The sequence below is a fragment of the Lygodium microphyllum genome, chromosome 2 (genome assembly GCF_053477565.2).
Source record: "Lygodium microphyllum isolate KBCC chromosome 2, Lygodium_microphyllum_v1.1.10, whole genome shotgun sequence".
Classification (NCBI taxonomy): domain Eukaryota; kingdom Viridiplantae; phylum Streptophyta; class Polypodiopsida; order Schizaeales; family Lygodiaceae; genus Lygodium; species Lygodium microphyllum.
The window spans coordinates 87,319,282-87,328,616 of record NC_141136.1 but is presented as its reverse complement, the minus strand read 5'-3'; positions in this window follow the sequence as shown (position 1 = coordinate 87,328,616).

The following is a 9,335-nucleotide window of genomic DNA, read 5'->3' as shown; positions in this document are numbered from 1 at the left end:
AGACATGTCATTGATATCTACACTTGTGCAAATAATATTACATCATTAATATCAAAAAGTGTTTTATAACCAACGTATATTCCTTGTAAGTGAATAAAAATCATTGCAAAACTAGCTAAAGAGAGAAACTTGTTGAATAAGGGACACTCCATGCACTTCATTTCCAACCAAATTCAAAGAGAGTTTCTTAGTTTACATAAAAAATGAAATCTATTTGTCCTAAAACTTGCAAATGAACTTCATAATCATCCATCTATCCAAATAATTTGTAAGAAATAAACTTGTTTTTGGTTCTATCTCCTTGGTTATGGTAAACCTAACACTCCACATGCATATACAATTTAGACAAATATTGAGAAAAATGATTCATATCATTTTCCATTTGAATATCACAGGCATGTGTACATACATGTTCAACACTATTCAATGTTGGATGGAGTACATTTCACATGCTCTCTCAATTATAGATACAATGAGCACAAGGTAAAAGTGAAGTATTCAATTAGATAACACCTCAAGCACTTCACATGTGCTACACACTTGTGAAAGTCACAATCTAATTAAAAAGTATTTGGAACAAATTTAACTTACAACATTCCTCCCCTCTCCTTTTATCTCACACGTGCACACACACACACACACACACACGCACGCACGCACGCACGCATGCACGTCCACATGTGCGTGTGCATGCGTGTGCCCGTGCACGTGCATGCATGCACGCACGCACGCACGCACGCACGCGCGCACACACACACACACACACACACACACACACACACACACACACACACACACACACACACACACACACACACACACACACACACACACACACACACACACACACACACACACACACACACACACACACACACACACACACACACACACGTGCAACAATGCCTTATTGACAGTTGTATTGAATGGCTTTATCTTGCTTTGTGTTAACACATGTATGCACATGTTTACCTATAAACATGTCTCATTCCGTCAACAACCTACTATAAGTGCAATGCACATGTAGAATGTTATATTCAACACTACACAATGGTGGATGGAATTCATCCCACATTTTGTCTCAATCACATCTATGAAATGATTTCATTAAATTTTGTGGTCACAACCATAACCGATAAATATAGAAGTGAGGTAGTCATTCAACACCTCAAACACTTCACATATCCTACACACTTTTGAAAGTTACATTTTAATCTATGCATTAGAAATGTCAAACCATTTTGAATGAGAATTGAGAGTAGCTCACATGCTCTCTCAATGACAAAAATACAAAAACACAACCAACACAATATAAAAGCAAAGCATTCAATTGAAACATATCAAACACTTCACATATCCTACACACTTTGAAAATCACAATCCAATATAGGCACCACACAAGCTTTTATTGATGTACATTTTAGAAAAGGCTTAGGACTACTAAGGATGGGGTGAGGATGGGCATGGTGAATAAGTGCCAAAATGGGTGGTAGAAACAATATGGGCTCTTCCTAAGAGGATTTTGAGGGCATAGATGGTGCTCTAAAGAGGACATATATTCCCGTAGTCAAATGTGCTTGTGTTTATGAAGGTGGCACCCTTGCAAAAAATACTCTCATAAATAGGTGCATGTTGCTGAAACTAGTATATATCAAGAAGTGTTAGGTCATCTTGCCAAGTTAAACTTGCACTTTTTGCATTGTTCAACCTACCCATTCATGAACAACCATTAATCAGGCTAATGCTCCTAATTTCACCTCAACCACAAATTCAGTCTCAAAATTTGAGAGCCTTTAATCTTGATCCAAAGGAAAGTAAATATTGGAAGCAAACCTCTTCTTTATTAGAGTCGTCCCATGCCATAGGATTGTTAGTCATTGGCTCCAACCCAACCCAACCCAAATGCCTAACATGCACTATCTTATTAACCCTTTTAAAGGCAAGTTACAATAAAAAGAAAAAGCAACGAGTATGCAAGGGCCAAAACTGAAAAAAGTTGATGAAGTTGGGAGAGAAAAAGCATCTCAAAGCATAAAAGTTAAAAATTGGCACAAAGGCATTAAGTGCTCTAGGAAAATTTGGAATATTAAATTTAGTGCCTAGACCCTTGAACATTCATTTTTGAATTCTAGGCTCACTTTCATGCAAATTGAAGATTAAAATTATGTGCATGTAAAGGCAATGCACATATGTCACTAGTATTAGATTTAGACATGCTTGATGGGTCAAAACCTGAAGATTCTACACATTAGAGTGTTCAATAGTAATGTCGAAGAGTAAACAGCCTTGTCCACATGTAAAGAAAGCCCAATCCATATTTAAGGTGGAAATTTAATCAAAGGAATCACTCTTGTGGTTGTGAAATCAACAAAGCTTATCATTTCTCCACCATCTATGCTGGTTCTCTATGAGTACACAATTAATGAGAAGATCATACCTTCATCTCTTGGAGCTAGTGCAAGAAGGAGGAAGCCTTCCATCTACTTGATTCCATGCTTATTCGCTTTGCTTTCATTCATTCATTATTGTTGTGTATGTAGAGAGCGGGAGAGGGATAGTAGGAGGTGTTATAAAAGAGATTTGATATATATATGTAGAATATTCCATGCATTAGCGAGATGGGGATTCTTGCCAAGATATGCATGCTACTAGAAACCTTATCTAACATACAACAGGAAGGAAGAATTGGAAAGTAATCAATCTGTGAATGGTTGTAGATTAGAATGGAGTAGATTGATTTGCTAAATTGTAATTTAGATTATGATTTCTTATTTCTTCCAAGTAAAAGATCAAAAACTCTAAAAATAGAATCACCCCCTTTCCAAATATAGTAAAAGTTGAATATCCTTGAATGGCTAGATGAGGCAAAAGACCTTTGTGTGTTAGGGAGCTAGGTGAAACCTCTTTTGGAGACTCTACAATGCCCTAGGAAGCTAGTTAGAACCCATCAATGCATAGTTTGGCTATCTTTAGGACTTTCATCATTCTATGAAAGCCTTTGGACCTTAAGTTGCAAGTTTTCGAGATAAAGAACAATGTTTGGACCAGAATTGAGCTTGGCTCATACATGACCTTGATTGGACACCATTAGCAGTGTTAACTACAAAGAGCAAAGGAGCCTACAAATTTATGAAAAAGCAAAAGTTTTATAAGAACTTATATTATTATTTTGTTGAGAGTTGAGCTCCTACCCATGTAAACGGTAACAATCAACTAGCACTTGAAAATTATAGCTTACATTAGTCGAATTTCTAATGAAGACTAAGGCCTAGATCATAAATAGGAGCCATGATTGGTCAAAAAAGGCACAAAAGGGGAAGGATGCCCAAAGGGGCATGTGGAAACCCTAACCCTAAACTTCATGTATAAAAAGGATGAGAATTAATAGAAAAGGCTATTCATGTGTGTGCAAACTTTGTTTTCTTGATTTCTTGCAACTTGTTGCCTTGAGAGTGAGAGGGAAGGAGAGTCAATTTATAAGAGAGTGAGGGACATGGAGTGTGAAACTCTTTGCATGCCATCTTGTCTTCCCCATCTTGTCATGGCAAGTTCTTTAGAAAGCAAGAGAAAGCGAGTCAAGAGTGAAAGAGGGCGAGGGATGTGGAATGAGAAACCATGTTTCTCTCCTTAACTCCCTAAGCTCATTACAGGTATCTCCTCTCCATCATGATGAATAAGGAAGCAAGATCGAAGGTAAAGGAGCATGCACTTGGATCAAGAATGAGGCAAATCAATACGTAGACTACAATGAGGAAGATAAGTATAGATAAGCATGCTTTTCCATCTGGTATGAATCCATCATGTGGGTAGGCTAGGTGCCCACTAGGTGAGAGCTAGTCATAAGTTGCATACATCAAAACTCTTGAAATAAATAATAGCTTGTCCAATGGTCCCATGTCAAGCCCTTAGAGCATAACATTTTGGTTCCACTGCCAAAACCGCAAACACATTGATGACGAAGCTACTCATGCATGTCCAAACCACGAAATGGGATAGCATACTTGCATGCATAGTCCAAAATCATAGGGGGTTCACTATATGTAAATCCTCTATATCATGTGCATTCAAGTCCTATTTAAAAATATCTTTATTTGTAATTTTTTCCTAAATAAATCCCTATTCTATTCCATTTATGAATAACCCCTTTATATGGCACCCTTTTGTATGTGAAACTGTGTAAAATGGTATTTTAAGAAGCTCTTCTTTTGAACCTAGGTGATATGCTTACATATTTGTGAGTGATCCTCCTCACCCCCGAGTTCGAAACATGGGTAGTAGGTAGATTGTAGTCTTAGGTTCCATGGTTTAAAAATGTATTATTCGTGCTATTAGTATAATTAATGAATGAGGTAGAATACTATTATGGAAAATATTAACATGCTTGAAGTAAAATATATTACATTTCATAGCACTTTTGCCATGGGAACCAAGACATTAGACCTTGAGAGATAATAGAGAGATAGAGAGAGAGTGCTTTAGATATTTTTCTCTTCTATCCCCTCTAAATAGAGAGAAAATTGTAAAAGAAAGAAGAAAGGCAAGAAGAAAGAAAAAAACACATGCATGCCTTTTAGGGTAGCCTATTGGTATTATCATCTCCACTATCAAAAGGTTCCTTAATTGTGATTTGCCTTCACAATCTTCATATTCTTCATCATAGCAATAATATTCATCTTTAGCAATAACTACAGAAAATGGAGTACCACAAGCATCACAAACATCATCCTCACAAAAACAGAAGATGTGCTTGCTGTTGTGGCTATGTTGGCCTCAAAACAAGTAGCCCTACTTTTGACACCATCTTCTCGAAGGTCATCATCATCATCTTCTTCAACAAAAACAACATCATACTAGTCATCTTCACCAACAAAATCACCATCGTGGTCTGTAGCTCGATTTTCCACATTGCCCTACAACGAGCCACCCTATTGTCCATTTGATCTACAATTAGCAATATCTTGTTAGTCATCGTCATAATCATATTCTTGATCTTCATCATCTTCATCAATTGCTAGAGCTTGCTATGGATTGCATGTTACCTATGTTGGTCTAAATTTCCACATTACGAGATTACACCTACAAGTTGCTTGCAATTTGACACCACAATCATCATCTCCTTCATCATCACTAGCAAAAGCAAAATAATTATTACAAGAATCATCATAAGCATCTTCATCATCATCAAGAAGTCTACAACCTATCCTATTGTCCACAATTTCTTGCATCATCATCTTCTTCATCAAAATTACCATCATCCTCTCCAATAATAGTAGCAACAACATAAATACAATCATCATAACCATCTTCTTCACCATCAATAAGGATGTATCCCTTGCTATTGTTGATGTATCTTTGTCATCATGATTATTTTCAAGATCCTTTGTAGGGATTGAGAGGTTGCAATAGCAAGTGTAGCTCCATCTTTGATTTCTTTATCTCTTTGTTGGAGTATCAAATGAACAAAACTTTGTCCATCATCATCTCAATTGTTTGTAGAATCTTTCTCACCAATGACATCATCGTTTATTGTATGTCTATCTCTTCTGCTACCCTCAACATCTTTAATAATACTACATATGCTCTCTTCATTTCCCTCCTTGTGTCCAACATCTTTTGCACCACATCGACCATGCTTGTTGCATTGCTCGATGGGAGAAGGAATGGCTGAGAGAGAAAGATTACTACAAGGGGAGGAAGTTGTAGGAGAAGGAGTGGAGCTACCAAGTAGAGCCATGGAAGGAGCCTTAATCAACCATGAGGTAACAAGTCAGAATTTATCAAGGGTTTATGCAAAGCATTTAACTCAGATTGGTTTCATTTGCCTAGTTAGGGGTTTCATTGTGCATTGAAGAAAGAGAGAGTGGGGGGAAGGCTACCCAACACCCTCTGGTTGCTTTGACACCCACCTTGTTCGCATGGGGTGGAGAGAGAGGATTTAATGGGAGACAAGCTTGCAGGTTACATTTGTCATTGACCATCACATTAATTCTTGTTTGGTTGATTAAGGTTATTGGAATAACCTTATCTATGAACCACATCCTACACAATGCATAGTGAACACATACACTGGTATACATGTACACATGCATACATGCATACCATCTAGTACACATGCATACATGAGATCTTTCCTCTTTTCTTCGATTCCTTGATACCACTCTATTTGCAAAGGGGGAATAAGGGGAAGAAGGAGAAAGGAAAGCAACATCTACAAGTGTTCAACCCTATGCACCACATCCATGAACAATGCATAGTGCACAAGCACATGCATATGTGCACAGACACACTTGCATAGTGTATAGTATACACTTACGCTACATTGCACACATAACACCTCGCCTTTAGTGTAGTACAACCTCCTTGTACTCGTTAGATACCTTGTGCTTTTTTTTCTTTAATACCTAGCACCGCCTTGTTTGCAAGGGGGAATAAGGGAACAAGGAGGAAGGAAGGAGGTGCCTCACAATGCACCCACATTGGTGCATGGTGCACAATGCACATGGATTGGTACATAGTGCACAATTGAGGACATAAAATCAAATTCACTGAGCATACTATGTCTCATCTAGCATTGTCTTATTTAGTTAGGTACACATGCATACACACGTATAGCCCTGCACACATACCCCAATGTGCCCAATGTGTCTTCTCTTCTCTTTGGTCTCTTTTATCATCCTAGAACCCTACACTCAACCACACGAAATCCACCATGATGTACTCCACCCTATTGCATTGTATCTGTGCACATCCCCATACATGTAATTCACTACAAGTAGACACTACACATGGTGCACAAACCCACTATTACATTCACCACCTCATTATTCACTTTGTGCACCCTATAGTGCATCAGTGCACCCATTAATGCATAGTGCATAGTACACATTGCATATATACTAGTGCACATGTGCTATTGTGCATGTGTGTTATGTTGGGGTAAAGGTGCCTCCGCCTAGCCACCCGTGTATTACTACACTGACAGTCACCGTCATTGCACACTGCAGGTGGCGGGCGCCCGTCACCGTCACTTTATTCTTTATTCTTTTAGTGACAGTTTGAATAAAGGAAGGCTCGGTCACACATTGTGACTGTTGGAGTTCCCATTTCTTGTCTCTCTCTTTCTTGCCCTTGCTCTCCCACCATAGCTCTCGAGTGCAAGCTTCGATCCTTCTCACCTTTTAACTGGTATCAGAGCACGGCTTCCCAACTCTTGAGCTTGGCTCGTGGCATTCTCAGCTTCCCATCGACTCCCCACTCGCATTGGGTCTCCTTCCCGGCAGCCATAGCTCATTCTCTTGAGCTCCCGTCACTCCCCGGCTTTCCGAGCTTCTTCCCAGCCTTTTGAGGCACCATCAGGGCATTGACATTGAGGTATTGCTTCATTATTTCAGAGTTTTACTTCAGTAAACATGTCTAAGTAAACAAGGTTTTCACAGGTTGTGGGCAGCCATAGCTCACACCTGTTGAAGCTTCCTTCACCTGGATCTTGCTTCCAGCCTATCAAGGCTTGCTGAGGCTTGGTGTAGGCCTTCTTTGGCCCCCATTTGTGCCCCCTTTGGACCCCATTGTTGACACGTGGGACAGCAGACCCCCCAGCCAGCTCACATTTTTTTTGCACATGTTTCAAAATTTGGCCCAAAAATCACTCTTTTTGTTATATCTCGGGCATTCGGAACCCGATTCAGGCAAGGTAAGAGTCTAAGTTGGGATTTTGGTACGCTTTGAATGCGATGGTGAGTTAGAAAGTTGGTCTGCTATGATTTAACGGTGCTCTATTTTTTCTTTGTCGCCAACTACGGTGCTCTATTTTCCAAATTCTGATGATAGAATATTTTGCAATAGATTTCAGGTTTGAGACAACATGTATTTGTATGCCTATGGCTTATGTGATGCTTCTACTGATGTCGATTGATTGGGGGATTGAAGCTACATGTAATGCTATGATTTTGGCCTGATTGTAGGGCTGGAAATACTAAGTTTATAACAATAAATGCATGCTGAATACTCTTGGACTGAAGCTATCTTTCATGCTTTGACATATGCCTATTGGTTCTGGATGTATGTCTTGGGTTATGCTATGATGTATTGATCATCAACGGACGACTTCGAGCTTGTCATTGGATCCAGATGCTTTTGGAATCTTGAGCTTATTTCAGCCAGCACTTATTGACATTGGTTTATGCTTGACAGTGGTCAGTGCTTTGACAGTTACATGCTCTTTGGGTACATGCTTACCCGATGCCTACGGCTTGATGCATTTGTCTTGGCATAGTGTACCATGTACTTGTTGAGCTTTAGTGCTCTCTGAAGACTTGGCTTGGATTCTCATTTGCTATTCTAGAATTTTGTATTGGATGCCACTTTTGTTGTCAGAGATATGTATTGTTATCTTGTTCATGGATGCTACCTATAGTTTCTTTGTAGCCGTCATGCTCTTGGGATGCTATTGAGGCATTGTCTTGGTTACATGTCTTTGGTACTCTGACTTGGTTTGATTGAGCTATTGAGCTTGTTTATCCGTCTCTTGTGCAAGTGGGAGTATCTTGTATGCTTGATCGACATTGAGCAGGAGGTTTATGCTATTTTGAGCATTTTGCAGATACTTGAGATTTTGGGATCTCTTATACTTAAATGTTGCATGGTTCATGCACTGATATCTTGGAGTTGCTTTTGACCTGAGCTTGGGCTTTGCACTCTTGTGAGCATACACCTACTGGTGTCAAGTCTTACCAGTGTTATGTATACTTTGCCCTATTGTCTAGGGGGCATGCCTACTCACTAACGGATGCTTTGGTGATATATTTGGGTGTTTGCTCAAGGTCTTGATGACTGTTTGGTGCTGATTTATGCCCGTTTATGGCTGGTCATGTCTTGGTTGTCATTTATTGACTTGGTGTAGTGATTTGGTCAGAAATTGATTCTCACAGTACCCTGCTGTCATTTATTACAGCAAGCATATAACTCCGGACTGACATGGATTTTTCATGCTGAAATATTCTGAAATGATGTACTTTCACTAGTTCTTGGTGGGCAGCAGCTTTGGTTACACTTTTCTCGCCATTTTCTCTCGATTTTGATGATTTTTGGGTCATTTTCTGCAGTAAACAGCAAGCAGTTTTGAACTATCTACAGTCTTCCAGCCTGCATTATGGCAAGTTAGTCCACTGATCATGCTATTTTTGTCAAGATTGTGGGAGAGAAGGAAGGAGTCTCACTTGTAGCTTTCTTGCTTGCACAATGGGGGAATACACACAGAGGTGGAGGCTGAAAACAGTTTTCCTCTTCTTAGTTGTGTAAGCCAAAAGAACTCTCATACAAAGAAATAGAAGAACCCT